The sequence below is a fragment of the Drosophila albomicans genome, chromosome 2R (genome assembly GCF_009650485.2).
Source record: "Drosophila albomicans strain 15112-1751.03 chromosome 2R, ASM965048v2, whole genome shotgun sequence".
In the NCBI taxonomy this organism is placed as follows: Eukaryota; Metazoa; Arthropoda; class Insecta; order Diptera; family Drosophilidae; genus Drosophila; species Drosophila albomicans.
In genome coordinates, this window is record NC_047631.2 from 14,895,745 (window position 1) to 14,916,005 (window position 20,261).

Sequence of the window (20,261 nt, forward strand, 5' to 3'; positions counted from 1 at the left end):
CTGTTTCGCTCTTTTTGATAGATGACTGTAGTTTTCTTACTTGTTAAATATAAAGTTTACGAAATATAAATAAAAAAATTCAAACATTTATTAAATTTTAATTTTTTTCCTTTTACTATCTCGATTTTAATAATTATTTGAATGTCACGCTGCTTTCAATTAGTTGTTTAACCTTTTTGCTGCATATTTAAATCCTATCAAGGAATCTGCTGCATTCGAATTCTGAATTGAGCGAAAAATCTGAAATCTCAGTTCGGAATTTGCAGCTTTGATTTGACGATTGTGTGAACAGATGTGTGAGTGAGTGTGTGTGTGTGTGTGTGTGTGTGTGAGTGTGTCTGGAATCGATTTATGCAGTCAGCCTTGTTGCATTGTCCTGCGACATGCCAATGTCATTTGCTGCAGCACGTTGCACGTTGCAGTTGCACAGTCAATAAATAAATTTGCATAGCAAATAAATTAAGAAAATGCAATTTTCAAGAACTGAAGCCGAGGCCACAAAGCGCAAATTAAATTGGAAATGCGATGGCGATGCGAAACGATGCGAGGACATTCAGTCACCCTTGAGAGGGGAAGAGAGAAAGAGAGAGGAAGAGAGGTAGAGAGTCCTTGCCATGCATAATTTGATAGCAACTCAATTACGGCTAATAACACTCGAGCAGCGGCTCAAAAAGCGCCACTTGCTTCTGCTTCAATGCGACAAATTTGCTAAAAAGGCAAGAGAAAAGAGAAAAGAGGGTTACGATGATGTCCTGCTGCTGCCGATGTAGCTGCTCCTTTTTTTTGATACTGACAAACTTTGGTTTATTCGCAAATTGTCCAAGAAGAAATAATTGAGCCATTGAAGGCGCTCGAGTGGTCAGCAAAAGTTCGCTCCATCTCTTTCTCATTCTGTTTCCTTTTCTTTCTCTTCTCTGTCGTAACAGATACTGGAAAACTTGCTCCTTTCGGCAAGGATGTGTGTAAGGAAGGATATTGTGTGGCGACCTATTGACGACCTTTATCCACGCTTGTACATAAACCATAATCGCAATTGGCAAGTGGCCGCCGCCACTCGAGCATTGTCATGGTTGGCAGGAGCCGGCAGGACACGACAGGACATTTGCCAGTGGCCACTGTGAAACGCATTGAACGGAAGCGCTGCTCATTCATTTAAAACTTGTCTGCAACTTGCCAAGTTCCCAATGCTTCTCCATCCTTTTGTCCCTCTCTCTCTCTTCATCTCTTTCCTAATCCTGTCAAGGTGCAAACACACACTTGAGAGTATGTGTGTGTGTGCTGAACTCGTAAAGTCCTCGCTTCCGTTCCCCACTCGTACTTTGGCATTTTGCAACTTTTGCGTTTAACAATTTCGCTTCCTTCCGCTGGCTAAACGGCGCCAGGTTGTCGTGGAAATTTGTTTTAATCGTCATCTTTGCTTTCCCTGCTTTCCCCCACTCTCCTTCAACTTTTCCGCAAGGTTCGTTGACGTTCCTCTTTTCTTTTTTCCTCCGTTTGTTGGGCAACTCCTTCGCTTATCGATGGCCTGTTCAATATTTTATTAGTGTCCTTTTTCGGCTCAGGACGCGGGGCGCCACAATTTGTATACCTTTGCTGAATTTTCACCACCGTTTCGTTTAAGTTTTCCCCTCTCCCCATCTCCATCTCCATTTGCAACTTTGATTTCTTACTTGGGCGCGCAATAAATTTTTATATGCTTGCTTCGCGAGTCCTGTCTTAATGTCGGCCATTTAGCAAGAAAAACTTACCTAAATGAAATGCCAGCGTTGTCTCATTGCTCACATTACGACGAATGTTTGAAGTGCTTCTTTCCCTCCCCCTCTCTCCGCAGAGACAATCGAAGGGGGCGCCCATCAACCCCGAAAGCAATTCATGGCATTCAAATGAACACAAGTTACATATCTTGTATCCTTATCTTATATCCTGTAAGTGGCTTAGGCGAGTAATGTGCGATTGTAAGATAGTAGGTTAACTATGAGTGAATATCTTTGTTTTAGGTTCATTTTATTTTATATTGAATTTTATTGTAGAAAAATTTGACAAAAATAAATAAATAAATAAAAAATAAAAAAATAAAATATTGTTTATAGAAAATAATAGAGACAAACGACTATTTTCTCCTTTATTGGCTTCAGCGAATTATATATTTTGAAATTAAAGAAGATAAATAATCGGTAAGATAAAATTAAAATATTTATGGGCAAAAATCATTTATAAAAAATCACTTTTAAAATTCTGTTTTCGCATAAAATTAATTTTATGTCAATAACATTTTAATTTTCTTTAAAAATATTTATGTGTAATTTAAATACATATATTAAGTTAAAGTATGGTATAACTTGTAGTAGGCGATTTTTGGTAAATACCTTAATAACTACAGTATTTATATGTAGGTCCCGAAAACTTGGTTGCGATCGGATGAAAATTGTATAAGTTATTTAAGAAATAACTTAATATTATATGCTTTTGCTGACAATCTGGTATATTTTGTACTCTATGGTATATTTTGCACGGTATATACTATCGATATACCGCATAGGGCCTTTCGTATTTTTTGTTGTTATTTTTCGGTATACTAATTTGGTATATTTTGAGAATAATACCGTTATATTTTGCTTCTATTAAGAATGGTTAGCGGGTATCTCACAGTTGAGCACACCCGACTGTAACTTTCTTACTTGTTTTTTACTAACTAAAATCAAAAAATCAATTGTAAATTAATAATTCATAACTGGACTTAAAATGACATATGTATATGTTAGTAAGTAATACACGTAAAAAATAAAATTTTAATAGTTGTAAATTTTAAATGAATGATTTCTAATAATTTATCCCAAAAAGTTATTCCTAAAAAAAATTTGCTATTTAAAAAAAATGCTTAATCTACAATTTGGATATTACAAATGATATAAATGTTTTGTAGTATTTTATAAAGGTTATTTTAAAAATTTCAATAGAAAGTTTTTATTTAGTAGAATAAACATTTTTATTAGGCATAGATTTATTATACCAAGTAAAATATTATGAACATCTTTAAAATATTCTCTTTTGAAATTGTCTTTAAAAATTAAGCCTAATTAAAATGTTAATCGAATTATTTGAAGATAAATTTATTTCAATGAATAATTAATTAATAATATACCAGAAATATACCAGATACGAGATTTGGAAGAAGATTATACATTTTTATATGGCATAGATTTATTATACCGAAGAAAATATTATGAAAATGTTTGAAATTTTATTCAAATTTTAAGCATGATTAAAATCATAATCGAATTATTTGAACTACAATTTATTTTAAATGAATAATCAATTAATAATATACCAAAAATATACCAGATTGACAGCCAAAGCAACTAAAACCCATAGTATATAAGCGTTGAATTGTAGATACTATCCATAGTGAAGGTTACAGGGTATTAACAACTTCGAGTATCGCGTTGCAAGAAAAGATTTCTTCCAAACTGAAGATAGCATTTATGGCACCTCCTTTATACCTGCCACAAACAACCACAACAATAGCAATAGCAACAACACCAACAACAACAACAATGGGCAACACAATATGTTATGCAACTGGGGAAAAACTTTTGCAGAATGCTTTCGGAGTGCACTTAAAAATCGTGTGCGCACTTTAAATGCTCTCTTATCAATTGAGCTGTTGCACTTTGGCCAACTGTTTGCTTATGTCACAGGAATAAAAAGAGAGAGGGAGAAGGAGTGGGAGATGTGGCAATATTTTCGTATATTTTATAGTGTGCAACAATAAAACTGTCTCGAGATGCGGCATTCAACCCCTTTTGTGGCAGTTAGTCAGAGTCAGAGTCGGAGTCAGAGTCGTCGTACATTTAAGTTTAAACGTTATTATTGTCGCCTGACAGTCTCCACAATTTGTCGTAATGTGTAATATTTCTTCTTTATAACCAAACTACGCATCCGCCCCCCCCTCCCTGAAAGATTCTCCGATTCGCCATGGAAGGTGGCACAAATGATAATCCAAAACAGCAACAAGAGCGAACAAAAAAAGTTTTGCATACTTTCGAGCGTCTTTTGCGGATATCCTTTCGCATAGATCATGGCAAAGTCCTTAGTCAAATCAATTTGATACGTTTCGAAAATTTTTGCAGTTTTTCGCTTAACTGCAACTAATTAAAAACGTTGCTAAGCTAGTTGAAGTGAAAAAGAAGAAATAAAGAGAGAACGATAGACGACAGGTGCTGCGTCCAAGAAGTCGATAGGAAAAAAAAACCATCTAATGACTATACATCATTTGAACAATCAATCAATTTAAGCATATTTAATCCAAGCGAATCATGTTACATGCGCCAAGCACAGAGGTAAACAGGGGCGGGGCAGAAGGGGGGCGAGCAGAGTTCAGGGCTGCTCGCTTGACTTGAACCAACTGGAAATCTTGTGATATTAATCAGTCTATTAGACACGATTTGTTCCATCAGCTGGCGAAGCTAGCGCAGCACGATTATTCAATCAGAGCTCAGTTGGTTGCCCAGACTTCCCACCTTTTGACTCTGACTCCGACTTCGATTCCGTTTCAGACACAGACTCAGACTCAGACTCAATCTCTCGCTTGGACAGCTTAGAGACTCGCAACCAGTGCTGCCAGTTTAGCAATTTAGTTGCTAGATCTAGCAACTTTTCCAAAAATTTGCAACTTTTTTTTAATTCTATTAGGTACAAATCTAGCAAATTTTTATTTTTTTTGTTTAGCAATTTTAGCTATTTTAGCAATTTTTCATTTATATTTTACTTAAACCCTTTTTATTTTGTATTCTTTTTTTGCCATTCACTGCATTTTAATAATTCACTGTTTATTATTATTTTTTGAATTTAAATAAATATGACAAAAAGTATGTAAACAACATTTATAACGTTATTTTGGAATTTAAATATTTTTAATATAAATAAAATATATTAAATATTAACTTTATATATGTATATAAACATAAGCATGAAAAATTTTGATTGTACTTCTTTATGAGTACTTACTAAAATAAAAAGTACACGGATATTATTGTAATAGGTGTTAAAAAAAGAAGATACGAAATCCTGCTTATTTTAATTTTTTTTAATTAATAAAATATTTGTATAATCTATGAAAACTAACATTAAAAAGATTTAGCAATTTTTTGGCAATTTTTTTTATAATTTTTAGCCATTTTTAGCCATTTTTTTTCTCAAATCTATCAACTTTTACTTCGGAAATTCTGGCAGCACTGCTCGCAACATTCCCTGACTTCCTTCCCCTTCCCCTCGACTGCTTTGTGTGGGAGCATGTAAGTCTGGCGTGTGGCAAATGCTGCGGGGTTAATTCGCGCATACAATACAGTTACATATGGTACATAAATATACCATATATATACTCGTATGTTTGTACTTTTCAGGGCTAGCATTGTTGTATGTTGTATGTTGTATGCTTCGCAGCAGGTTAGTGTGTGACCTTGTTAGGCATCGAGTTCGAGTTCGAGCATAGACTAAAATCATTTCATATATTTTTTTTTGCGCAGATAAAATATCATGTTAAAGCTTTAAAGCGAATCGCTGCAAATTGAACAAGTTACGAACAAAAGATCGCTTAATCATTAATTATCATAATAAAGATTATGCAAATTGATTAAGCTGTGAACAGCAAATTTGTTATGCAAAGAATTTAACATATGAAAGTTTATGCTAAATATTAAAAAAAAAAAAAAACATTTTACAAATGTAACAGATTTCTACAGACAACTGTTTTCCATAATTTATAATTGATAAATAAATAATAACACCAAACTTGATTAAAATACATATTTTCATTTTTTTAATATTTACTTAATAATGTAAAGAATTTAACTTAAGAAAGTTTATGCTAAATATTAATACAAAAAATGTTGCAAAAAGAACTGATTTTTCGACTATTTTAAATGAATAAATATATATTTTAAGAACCCAAAACCAAAAATAATTAATATAGAAATTCTTCAATTCTTAAATATTTTCTATAAGAATGTTTATAAACTCCTAAATCAGTCTTTGCCACACTTTATAATTATTCTGTAATTTTTAACCTTTGGTTCTTATTCCTTATTTTAAAAAGTGTTAAAAGTGCACAATAAATATACTTATAACAAATTCATACATAATTTGTTAAAAATTTAATGAGTGTCAAACAATAATTTATACATAATATTTTTTAGAATAAAAGAAGCCAAAACTAAAATTAAAAGAAATATAAATCAATCACTAGGAAAGTTTAACTTTAATACATAAATTGAAAAATAGTAATATGCAATATGCAGTTCTTAAAAGATTTTTATAAAAGAGACTAAACATAAAATTATAGATGGTTAAATTTGAAAAAAATTGCCAAACAGTTATACAGTCTTTGCAAATATGATAATAATTAGAACAGATTTTTAATAAGTCTTTTATATGGTTTTTGGCTTTTTCATTCGTATTGTACATATTAATATTTGCTTATTAAAAAAATAATTAATATTTTGCAGATATTATTTTGGAAGCCTTATTGCCCTTAAATATGTATGATTTTTAATACTACATTTATTTGTGTTATTTTAGAGAGTGACCTAAATTGTTAGCCAACCTAAGAATTAATAAGTTCGGTATATTATTTACATAATATTTTCAAAAAATACATTGAGGTTCTAATTTTAAAGTCCAATACCGAAATTAGGAAAAAACATTATATAGTTTAAGCACACATTGTAGTATTGAGGTTATTTATTATGGTCTAAAATTGGTAATAACTCGAGTTCATTTGTTAACTTTAAATCCTTTTTACTGCCATTGCATTAAGTAATAATTGATTGATGTTTGAGTATTACCCTTTCACACATCAGCAATCAATTTGAAATACGACTTTTGCCATTTGGCATTCAAAATCATCATCGTCAAAGCAACACTTCAACGGCATTTTACAAACCGAAAAAATAAATAAAAAAAAAGAGTAAGAAAATATAGACATACTCACGATTTGTTGGGAAGCATTTATAGTTTTTTAGACCAAAAAATTTTGTTGATATCGTAAAGTTGGTTTTTATGAAGTCGGTCAGAATGGCCAGCGATAGAAAACGCATAAAAATTGATGGCAATGGGGAAGTCTTTAGAGGAGAGATACATACATACATACATATATTTCTCTGTCTATGTATGTGGTGTGTGTTTGATGACTGCGGCCTCACAGGACTTTAAAGGATTTGCAAGGCGTCGCATAAAAATGAAAGACAAGCACAATTGAGCAGCATTTGCATATTGAAGTGACTTGAGACTTCGAGTTCGCCTCGATTCGATTCGATTCGTGGCTGAAGGCGACACAATATCCTTCCTCGCTCGCTGACGCCAAGGATAACGCACATTGTATGACTTATAGCAGCAGTCCTTCTACCCTTCCATCAGTTCTCCCCCTCACAGCAGGCAGCAGGGAGCAGGCAGCATTGCAGCCGTCAGCTCGTGTAGTTTTTCAATTTCATCATTTCTCCTTCCCCGGCCCCCTCGTTTCCCCTTCTTCCTTCTGCTGGGTATTTTGCTCGTCAGCTGTTGGCGGCGGCGACGCCTTGCTGCGCACTTGCAAAGATTTATTTTTATCGCCTACAATTTCAATTCAATCCAATTCATTTTCCCCCAAAAAAAAGAAGAACTATTTGCCATTTTTGGTGCTTGAACATTTTCATCAACGTCAAAGCTCGAAATTGAATCCCAGCCTCGAAGCTTTGCCAGGTGACAGACCAAAAATGCATAATCATAAAGTGCAATAAAAAAAAAGCAAAAAAAAAAAAGTAGAGATCAACTCTCGACGAGGATGGGATTCGAACCCACGCGTGCAGAGCACATTGGATTAGCAGTCCAACGCCTTAACCACTCGGCCACCTCGTCACTTTCTTCTCGAGCGTCGAACAACTCTTCTTCAATGCCGAAGCGTTGCTTAGCATTTATTTTATTTGGCATTTCTTTTCGCACAAATTATGCTAGTCTCAATAGCAGCTGATAGTGACAGAGATAGCAAGAGAGAGGGGAGAGAGAGTAAGAATGAGAGAGAGAAAGAGAGTTATAACCATGCTTCTTATCTAAATATTTGACGATGGCAACACGATTTAACTGATATTTCGTATATATAAAGATAAATGCTCTTATGGTTAACCTTAATTATAGTGGCTATCAACTTTTAGCAAAACTTTTTTTTTTGCAAGTGCAACTCAAGGCAAAACCTTGAAGGGTTTATACAGCTTAAGGGGAGATTGAGTAAGAGTTTATTTGAACTAAGAACTTGCTACCCTCAATGACTTAACTCAAGTTTATTATTTAATGCGAACGCTTTAGATAAAATACAAGCAGCTTAGGAAGTTGTGGGAAAGAGGAAAATATCGAGAAATATTAAAGGAAGTTTTTTTAAAGGAAATGGAGTAATTTCCAAGGGTATATAAAAAGAAACATATGTATATGTATGTGTATTAAATATATATATAATTAATTGTTAAATCTAAAATTGATATATTTAATATAAAAAGGGGGAATGGAAAATAAGATATACTATAAAAATTCTAAATTTTGATTTAATAAGAAGGTAAGAGTAAAAGAAATAGATTTAGATAAAGAAATAAATAAATTTAATAGCAAAAAAAAGGGAAATTAGATTTTAATTTATATTACGTTAAGGGTAATCAAATAACTCGATGAGTATAAGAGTTAGAATAAGAATAAGAGTTAGAAGAGAGAAAAAGTTAGAATAAGAATAAGAGTTAGAAGATAGAGAGAGAGAAAGATTCAATAGGGAGAAAGAAAAATAACAGATGTATAGAATGGATGAGTATTTTTCATCAGCTTTAGGTATAAACCGAAATTTTAAATATTGTCTTCTATTAAAGAACTCGTCTCAAAAAAAAAAAAGGGAGAATCCATACTGAAGGGCGAGGAAGAATAAAAGAAGATTAAAAAGAGCGAATATTTCTCATCTGCTGAGGTAAAGCTTAAAAGATCGTATTCTAAGCAAGTTCTCAGCGCAAAGAAATGATCTCTTCACTAAAAGAATTCATTCTCTTTAAGTGTTGAAGCGGCAGAGAGCTGATCAAATAGAAAAAACTAGCCTATCTCATATAAAACTCTTGCTGTTTTTAGCTTGATAACTTTAACTCTATTTCAAACGAAATAAGAATACCTTATCACAGAGTGAGAGAATATTTTTTGTGAAGCACTTTCAGTTCAGAGCTCATATCACTGCATATGCTTTTATCTCTCTTACGCTTTATGGCCTTACTTTTGGCAGCTGAGTTCTGAGCCAGTTCCATAAATGATAAACTTGTGCAAAAAAAAAAAACAAAAAATGAACCTTAGTCGCTTGCAATCGATTTAAATTAATTTTTATGAGCGCCACATTAAAGTTGCGCCCCAAAAAAAGCGCCATAAAAAAACCATATATGAGGAGGGAGAAGAGTGCGAATTAAGAAAGAGAGGGGAAGAGAAACTGACAGACACTCAGACTCCAGTCAGAGTTGGGAATCATCCAGAAATTGACTTTGACGCTTTTATGAAGGGCGCGTGTAGTTTTATGATCGGTTGGAGCAAGAAGTCTTCTTTAACTCAGGCTACGTCAACTATTGGTTTAACTGAGCATAAAATCAACAAAGCGTCGGCGTTGGTAACGGCTTAAATGGTTTTACGACTGCAGGGGCAGATCGAGGCGGGAAAGGGGGGCGTGGCTGGTACTAAATGTCGCACATAAAAGTCAAACGCATAAAAAACAAACAAAGTGCCGAAAGAGTTGTGATGAATGTCGCCATCGTTGATGCTGCTCAGCAAGGATTATGAATGTATCTGAGTTTAGTTTTGTGGCATGAGGCAGGTATTATAGTTGCCACTCCTTCCCGCTCTCTCTGTTCACTAATTGAGCATAAATCAGTCGCGCACAAATTTATTGCCCTCTCAAAAGAGCAAACGCAAATTCTTTGGGCCAAAGTTTTCTCCATTCTCCACTCTCTTTTTTTCTCTTTGCTAATACAAATTGCATCGACACTGAAGCGGAAATTGTTGTGAAAAAAGCAAAAAAAAACTATCTGCTGCGACAAAGTGGTCAACATGCCACGAAACTTTGTTAGCAGTTACTTTTTGGCAAAAACGAAAATTCTTCTAAAACATTTTTAAACAATTTAGCACAAGAATTAAAAATCGCAAACGCCGCGCAACATGCGAAAAAGTTGCGCCAACCCAAAAAAAAAAAAATACGCGATGAAAATCGAAGAGCGCAAAACTTTTTGTACGCAAAGTTTTCAGGGCTATAAATTATCATGCAGCAGAGATGTGAAGGAGGGAAAAGAGAGGGTGGGGGAGGGGATGGCGATACCTTTGGCACGTTCGGCACTTTTTTAAGCGGATTTTCATCTCTTGCGTTTGGCTTTTCTTTTGCTTTCGCCAGCGCCGTAGACTTTTGGCGCCAACGGGTTTGACTTGTACAAATTGCTGTGTCGACATCAACACACACACACACACACAGTCACTCACACACATTCGAACACACACAGAGACGCACCCGCACGCACAGTTTGCTGGCAACTTGACGTTATCCTCACTTCGTCCTTTCACATCCTTTCGTTGTAGTTGTACCTTTTTTGGCCTGGCCTTTTGGCACTAATGGATTATCTAAGCCTTTTAGTGGCTATTGGTTGCCTTGGCTATACGAGTATGGCCTGCCGACATCAGCATCAGTTAGCGGACGGTTTAGATTACATCTTTTTCCATCGTCCATCGTCCACATCGACCGAAAAGTGCTTTTGGCATCAAAGAATGTTTGAAACCACACACACAAAAAAAATGCAAATTAAATTCCGCAGTTTCTTCATTTTTTTCGTATGCAAAAAGGACGCAGATTTTAATCGTTTTATGTGGCACAAACAAGTGGGAATTTTCCAAAGAAAGCTTAAGACACAGTTTTTCATCCTTTCATTAATTTTATCAATCATTAATTTTTGGCGAATAACTATAATGTTAGATTAATTATTTCTATGCTTGGACTGGTTCTCTCAAAAAGTTAATAAAATTAAGATAAAAATTAACTATTTTCTTAGTATGTGAATCTTATCTTATCTTATCAGAAACTAAAGCCAAAAAAAAACTTTATAAGAGTCTGCATAAATTCTAAGTATTCTTTTCAGTATAAACAAAAAAGATTTTGGAAATATCTTTTAATGAATTATAATTGATCAGTTGAATGTGCTTGAAGGTCGAATTGTTAAACCGCAAACTTAAACAAATTAAATTAAAACAAATTATAAAATATTTTCTTATTGTATTCTTATATCATACCTGAAATTGAAACTTATCCATAATCAGGAAATATAACTAAAGCAATTTTGATATCTAAATATTAAATAAATACGTATAACATACGTATAAATATGGAGTCCTAATGATTCCTGAAAATTTGGTTGCAATCAGATAAAAATTGTTGAAGTTTGTATTGTCAAAAAATGTTTTCTGCAAGAGGTTCTTAGTTGCTTTGGGTGATAATCAGGTATATTTTGCACACTATGGTATATTTTAAATGTAGTACATCAATATATCAAATAAAGCATATGGTATATTTTTAGTATTTTATGGTATATTAATTTAGTATATTTTAAATTTAATACCACACCGTTTAGACTTTATTAAAAAATTTGTAGCGGGTTTCTAAAAGTCGAGCATACTTTACTGTAGCTTTCTTAGTTGTTTTTATGTATTATTTTCAAGCAAACTTACAAATTTGCAAAGAAATAAAAGAAGTAGTTAAATTTGAATTATATTATTTGATTTATATTATTGAACAATTAAATAAATATATTAATGTTTGGATAGGTAACATTTTTAGTTATATATGTATGTACATATGTATAATATATAGTAATATATTAAATCCTTAATAGCTGTCACATATTTCTTGAAATTGAAATCACTTCAAAATAAAATTTAACATTGATCATAGTATTGATAAGATTAAAAAGTTTAATAAATTCTTTTACTTGTTAACAAAATATATATTCAGCAATTTAATAGTAGTGCTTGAAATAAATTCAATTTTAATGATTGGAAAAATAAAATAAAAATTGTAAAATTAATGTTAGTACCCTTCGTTTTTCATCTCTGATGATTTACTGTCGATGGGAATTGTTTCCGAGTGCTGAACAGCTGAGACATGCAACTGAGATAATGACGTTGTTACCTATAGGAGAGTACTGAGTACTTACGCTGGGATGCTATCTGCGTCAGACTGGGGAATGCATTCCTTTCTCAAGGAGGGAAAGAGGGAGGAGCAATGAAATGGTGTGAGTATCAGTGAAATGCCAGACACAAACCGGCACAAATGTCAACGGAGCATATACACCGATATGCCACAAATGTAGCCGACTATACAGCTATATATACAGCTAGATGAGAGAGTAAGAGAGAGAGAGTGGGTGAGTGGGAGAGAGTGAGAGAGGAAAGTGGAGTCAATCCACTCGTATCTATAATTACAACAAAGAAGCTGCTGTGAACGTATGACGAGGCACAATTACAATTACAATTACAGCTGGCCGCAAATTGAGAACTGCATAAGCCCCAAACACACAACTAGACACAGCTACATATATAAGTATATATATATATATATATATGTATGTCTATATAGTATTTCCCATTGCCGGGAGCGTAATCAGCAAGGCCGAGAAATGTGCGAGTCGAAAGCTGTTTGCCCCAAAACTCCACCCGCCGCGCCTCCCCCAATTCACTCATTCCGCCCACTTTTGTTTGTTTTCTTCATCGTCTCTTCGTCGTCTCTTTCTATCACTCAACTTAACTATATATATTCTTGATAATCAAACGCACTCACACTTGCAACGCGCAAATATTATTGAGATAATGCAAAAGTCGAGCAGGCGATACGACAAAAATTTTCCAATAGCTGCAGCACCGACTGCAGCAGAAGCAGCGACTGCGACGGCGACTGCGGCAGAGGCAGAGCAGCAGCAGTTGCATTGCGACAGGTTCAATGTAACCATGAAAAGCGCAGCAGCCACGTGCATATTGATGACAGGGGCGTGGCAGCAAAAGAGGCGATGATGTTGACAATAAAAATAATTAATAATTTCAATTATTAACAATCTGATTGAATATGAAGAACATGTGACTCGGGTAATCTGTCATAATTCCTAGCTATATTCTATAACTTAGAAAATCAACTTTCTAATTAATAATTGTTGTATTTAAAACAAAATAATAAAATATTATTAAATGCTAAAAAAGTGTTGTATCGCTTCACTACATATTTTTATTTTCTAAGCTAAATAATAACTTTTTAAGCTTTTAAGAATATTCATTCAGCATTAAATGACAAAAAGAATGTAAATTTTTTGATCTAGTAGAATAAGTTTAGCGAGTGCTTGGTATATTTTAAAATGTGATGTCAAGGAAAATTAATAAACATTTTTCACTATTTTCAATGAATATAAAAAGTTTCTGATATTACGAAATAAATAAACAAATAATAAAGACAATATTAGACTAATTTATTTAGAATTTAGCTTATCAAATTCATAGATTCTGTAAGTTTAATAAAACAAAAGATGAAATGATATGAAACTAAATACCATATAAGAATTGTGAAAAAGCATTTACTATACAAATCATTTTGTATAGCTTTAAATATAGTTATATATAATAATATATAACATAATTTTTGTGGTTTTCATAAAGCTCAGGAAATTAATATGTGACAAGTACTCTCTTTAAAATAATCTCTAAATATGATTTCGTGTATTATTTAATATCATATATAACTATTTCATTTTTAAACATATACCCTTTATATAATATTTGTAGCTTATAATTTAGTGTTGTCAGTATTTAAACTTTAAATTAAACAATGCACTTATTACTATGAGCACATGTGTATGTGCTTTAAAAATAAAATCTGAATATGTTCTAACATATTTAAATATGCCGTCTGTGTGCAACTTTGTTTGCTTGTCTGCTCCAATTCCTTATGTTACACTTTGCCAATAATGACGTCGATTTCCTTGGCTGCCGCTTGTCAGTTGCGCAAATGACGATTATGGTTTTGATTAGAGGGGAGCACTAATACTATTTGTAAGTAAGTATGTAAGTATGTCGAACAAGTCGAACAAGATGCTCCAGTTGCATTAACCTAATTGATAACTCAAAAAAAAATTGGGGTAAAAGCTGCATGCATATTCACATATATGCACAATATGTAATAGAAATGAAGCATAAAGGGTCGTCACAAATAATAATCTGATGTGATACTATAGAGTCTGATTAATAAAAAAAATGACTCATCAGCCTCCCTTAACAATCGCTCCCCTCTCTCTCTCTCTCGACTTTTCTAAGGACTAGAACTAATTGTTTAATTAACAGGTTTTATAATGACTTAAGTAGGTCAGGGAAACAACTCCGTCCATTCAGCATATCAACATAATGGGCGTTGCTCAATTTACTAATGGGTATCCCGGGACCAAGTGATGTTAAGGGAGGGGGTGCACTTGTTGATATGGCAGCGACTTGGAGATGATGATGTGCTAATTTGAATGATGATTACGTGCTATACGTGTTGATATGCTGCCCATATACCTAGGGGGAAGTTTGCGGACAACGGAGAGGGGTGGGAAAGCTTTGAGGGGTAAATCAAGCTGCAAACATTAACAGCCTCTTTACCTGCCTGCTAACAGTGCGTGTGCGTCTCTCTATGTGTGTCTGTGTGTGTGTGAGTAGGCCCAAGGACACGCCATTAGCCTGCCTAACAACCCCTAGGAATGCCGTCGGCAAACAAAAAAAGGAAGAAACGAAAGAATAGCCAAAGAAATCCAAGCAAAACGAAACGCCGTCGGAGTCAAAGTCGCAGCTCCGGTGGCCTAAGAAAAGCCTCTTCGGCGTCGTCGTCGTCCAACCAGCAGGCAGGCGGCAATTAAACGCCACTAACGTCGACGGCGCCAGCAACCTATTGCAGCAAAGGACGAGCTGCGCAGACGCCAGGCGAACACGCAAGGGCCACACCCACTAAACGGGCCCGGAGGCGATATTAACCAACAGTTAACAGCAGCCGACAAACGCCGACCGCAGCTTCCCCTCTCCATCCCCTCACCCCTCACAGCGCTCGTCGAAAAGTGTGTCAAGAAAACGGCGCCTCATGCCCAGGGTTGCGTATACGTGTTACGATTACCTGTCATAGCCAAGCAAGTCCTCAGCCAATGCAGTGCATCTCATTCGCACTTAGGCATCAGCCCATGCGTGCGAGTGAGTTGGCACCAGACGACAATGCATTTTGGGGGTTGAGTGAGTGACGAACACGAACGGGCATGCGAGCGAGGCTGCGAAAAGAGTAAAGAACACACAACGACGAGAGAAAGTTTATGCTGTGCTGTGTGTGAGAGAGCGCCGCTTGTTTCCGTGTGTGTGTGCGTGTGAGAGAGAGTTTGTGCGTGTGGAGAGCATGTGGGAGAGCGACAGCCAGCAGTGTGTGGAGTATAAGTCGAAATCATACAAGTGGTCTTGTGGAACATAATGAGAGAGTGCTGTTAATCAGCTTAATAGCTTGTAGTAGATTAATTTATTAGCTGGCAAAATTTAAATATAGCGCAAGCATACATTGTAACCATACTTAGATTAATACTGAACTGTACAAAAAAGTATTCAGTGCAACTTTACGTTCCACACATTGGCTGAGTATCAGTTTAATTCGATTCACTGTATGGGGAGCACAATTCTCTTCCATTTACTATGTAGAAGTATTTCTATTTTCTTGTCGTTCTTTCAGCAACGTGCGTTTTGTTGTTGTTTTCGCTGTTCAACATTTCAAAACGACGCAATAGCCGCCGCGCTTGCTGCCGCAGTCGACGCAGAAAACCACGTTTTTGCGCTACTTTGGTTATACACACACACACATAAATTATTTGTAAATGTATGCGTGAATATCTGAGTGAAGTGACTGTGTGTGTGTGACTAGCTTTGCGTGTCATTTCATACCACATTAGGTAAGGTTAGGTTTTCAATTCTGTTTTCTAACTTCGCGCCGCTTGACGTTGGCACTTTGCCACACACACACACCCATACAAGAATACAGAAACGTGTATACATATGTGTTTCTGTTCTTGTATGTGTGCATTTGTGGACTAACTTCACTTTTTCGCTCGCCATTCTCCAAAGCGATCGACCGGCAATGAGAGTCATGCCACTCTCTCTCCAATTTGCTTTCGCTCTCTCTATCTGTCTCTCTCTTGTATTCTCGCCGAACCCAAAATGCTCCAGTTTGTTTACATAAACCGCTCGCGTTGTGTTTTGTTGTGTGTTTACTTCCGCTTTCTTTGCATTTGTTTTTGTGTTTTTGTTTTCATTGCCGCTACGTCCTAACCTGTTTGCTGCAGTCGCAGCGCTGTCATCAACATCAACGTCATCCTCGACACCACTGCAGCTGCTGCGCTGCCGCTGCTGACCCCCCTTTGCACCCCAATAAATATTTTCGCGTAGCATGTGGTTTTCTTCAATTCACATACCATACATATGTACAAACACATACCACACACTACTACGTTGCCTTATATGAATGTTTGTGTGTGTGTTTTTTATTCGCTTTGCGCTTTTTGCCTATTTTATTGCGCTCTACGCCTTGTCTATTTTTGCTAGTCTTCTCTCTGTGTGGTGTGAACTTGAAAGACCACGTGGTTTCTGTGTTGGCGATTCGCCAGTTTTGCCAGCTACACATTTGTGTTTGTGTGTGGATGTGATTGTGGATGCTATGCATGATTAAAGCTTGTGGACTCTCGATATTTTCAATGTGGATGTCATTTGTGGATGTCGCTCTTTTATCTTAATATCGTTGTTGTCTCTGCGACATCGTCGTCGTCGTCTTCTTCTAGCGGCATCAGGAAGTTCTTCATCAAATTTACATGCACACACAAGCAAGAGTTTATGATGTGTGTATGTGAGTAGCTGTGTGTGTGATACTCGACTCTAGACCCCGCTGCCATTTGCATATTAAGCGTCGTCATCAGCAAGCGTTCTACTCTGAGTATGTGTGTGTGTATACATAAGTCGCACTTTCATTGACGCCTCTAGGTTTGTTAGAAACGGGTGTTTGAGAATGATAATTCTATGGCCAAGAGAAGGGAAAGGGGGCAGGGCACATTTTTCTCTCAATTGCGTCAATTCTAAAGTCGTGAGCTCTTGTCTGATTGCGTTAATTATGTACGTCGCTCAATTAATCATATCGCCTTTGGCTCATTAGCTTACTTTTATAATACACACATTCATATTTGCATTACAACACATTTGCATATTGCACAATTTGAACTCAGTTTTGTACAAATAATAGAAATATCTTGCGATCGATCAGAGCTCTTCCGATAGAACATAAATAACAGTAATAATCCAACCAAAAAAATGGCCATATTCATTTGGCATTCTATACACAGCAAATAACCAATCTATATTCCAGTTTAGACCCCATCGAACCAACAAATTGTTAGTAACCATATTCAAATTCGATTTGCGATACTCTAACAAACACACACACACACACACACGCCGGCAGAGAGCAAACATTCTACACACACACACACGCTTAGGCAAACATTTGGCAAGCTCTAAACTCTACACACAGTAGTCTCCTCTCTGCGCTCTCCGCAGCACACACAGCACATTAACCAGAAATTATAATATTTTGAAGGCCAGTCAACGGCTGATATCATTACTCCCATCTAATTCCAATTGCGCCGACGTCGTGTTAAGATAATTTTTAAACTACGCCGTCAATTGTTCAGGCGGAGCTTAAAGCTTTGACAGTGACGTTGACGTTGACGACGACGACAGCCGCTGCGCATGCCTTGTGTTGTCTAACGTAGGCGCGCAATGGAAATGTTATCGAGGCGAGGCGACGCGACTGCGCTGTTGCCTGAGACGTCATCAGTAGCCACACGTTGAGCTTTCGTCGTCACTCTTAAACTCTTTTTATGTGTTTGGACGGGGAGGCGTTTGAGCACTTGAAAACTGAGTGTCGATTATGACGGCGAGACATGAAATTTCGACACGCGCCAAACAAAAAAGAAAGAGCATTGCCTGATCTCCCTCTCTTTTTCTCTGTCTATCTCACTCGCGTTGTTAATCGATGCAATCGATAAACAAGCCGATTTTCGATATTACAAATGCAGACACTATTTATGGTTCAATAATTGAACCTGTTACAAACCAGTTTGTAACTGTTTTGTTTTTGCGAATCGTCAACACTCATAAAATCACTTGCATTATTGCATAATGAACTAAAAAGAAATCGAACTGAATTTTTAAGAATGAGTAGCAAGAAGAGTGCGATGAGTATGCAAAGTTATTCAACTGGAAAATGCGAGAAAGAGAGAGAGAGAGAGAGAAAAGCAAAGCATAGAAACTAAATTGATTTCTGTCTCGTAAATTCTCATCGAAACATTCGATAGGCTGCAGCCCTGTGTATAGTTTTTTCTGTTTTTTTTTTTGCGTCCCTGTCGTTGGCCATAAAATGCCGCTAAGCCTTGCTTAAACGCTGGCAAAAGGCGTCTAGACTTCATTAGCAGCGTAATTTGTGGAATTTATGTGGCAGGCACATTAAAAAAAATGCTCAAATGCCGTATGAGCCAACCAGTCTATTGGGTGAAACTGGTAAAAACGACTCACGACGACGACGACGACGACTCTCCCACTCTTTGGCCAAGTAATAAAATTCAAAGCCCCATATTCGTAAGGAATTTGCATTATCTGAAATGCAATTTGGACGTGTGTACAGATAACAGTCAATTTGCCTCTTATCATTGACCCCGCTGCTCTCACACGTTCAACAAAAAAAGAAGCAGCTTGCCATACAAAACCAACTAAATTTTCCAAAGTTATACTAAATTCCAAAAAGAAACACACACACACATAGCTGAACTATTGGCGTGTTATTTATTGCTTCGTTGGTGTATGAGTATGTGTTGTAATACTGAAGAGAAATAAAAACAAATACTAAATAAAATGTGAGCGCCAAAATACAAAACGTGCATTTTTGTTGTGGAACTCAAAATGTTGTGTGGATGCCAACACAAAGAGCAGCAAACACAAACACAGGCATCCAACCAGTCTTTGCTCTCTTGTGCCCAAAGCTCTCTCGATACACACACACACCACTACAATAGGGCCGGCCGCGCTTCGTGTTCGTGTCGCTTCGTCGCTGTCGTTGCCGTTTGTCGTCGTCGCTGCTGCTGCTGGTTCTCGCTCGTTCGGTTTTTGTCGCTGGTTCGGTTTGTGGCGTTTCGTATACCAATCAGTTGTCAGTTCGCATCCAACTAGAAAGCAGTTAACGAGCAGAGTCCGTTGCGTTTGCGGTTAAAAGCCACGAGGTCGTTGAGCGTTTAGCGCGCTACTTAACCCCAACGTCACCAAATTCACCCGTACGATCACGTGTTCCCTCCCCCCCTCCAAACCACGCAACGTAACGTAAATAAGTGCTCTGAAATGTGATAATAAAAGCAAACGAGTTGAATTCCAAAATCAAAACATTAACAAAGTGAGAAAAGTGCGCACAACACGAAAGTCGAAAGCAAAATTCACAAAACACACATTTACACACACACATACAAATAAAGCAAAGAGACGGTGACAAAAGCATAAATAACTAAAAAAAAGCGTGTGAAGAATGCGTAGTAAGAAATTAAAAAATAAATAAGAACAACGATGATCTTTGCTGACTGCCGGTCGCTACACACACACACACATACAAAAACACAGAACACTGGTGCAAAATCAAAATATATTTTCAAATTCAAATTGGAGTAAAAAGCAACAAAATAAATAAAATCAATTTTTTTCCATTTGAACTTTAAACATACGAATACATAAGCCAGCCTATTTGTGTGTAAATGAGAGTACGTGTTCGTGTGTGTGTGTGTGTTTGTGAGTGTTTTGTGTGTGCGCTTTTTGTAGATCGTCGTCGTCGTCGACTGCGCAGCACGCTTTCATTGAATTCTTATAAGAATTCCAATTAATTTCTGTATGCGTCCAATTGGCATGAATTGGTGACGTGACGCGATCCCGCGCTCGCATCTATCTGTCTCTCTCTTACTCGCTCCTCGTCTCTTTACAAAGCTGTGGCGCGCTCTTTTTTCTTCTTTATAAAGCTTTTATACATACGAACGGTGTACGTGTGTATTTACATACATACGCACATATGTACTTATGTGTATATTTGCTCTTTATTTATTTTTTTTTTTATTATTGCTAAG

At 36.1% G+C, this 20,261-nt stretch overlaps 1 non-coding gene across 1 annotated transcript; it reads right to left on the reverse strand.

Moving 5' to 3' along the window:
- Nucleotides 1-7,808: 7,808 nt before the first annotated feature.
- On the reverse strand, nt 7,809-7,890 carry Trnas-gcu (transfer RNA serine (anticodon GCU)). The gene has a single exon. It is a non-coding gene; the product is annotated as a tRNA-Ser (tRNA).
- Between the last annotated feature and the right edge of the window lie 12,371 nt (nt 7,891-20,261).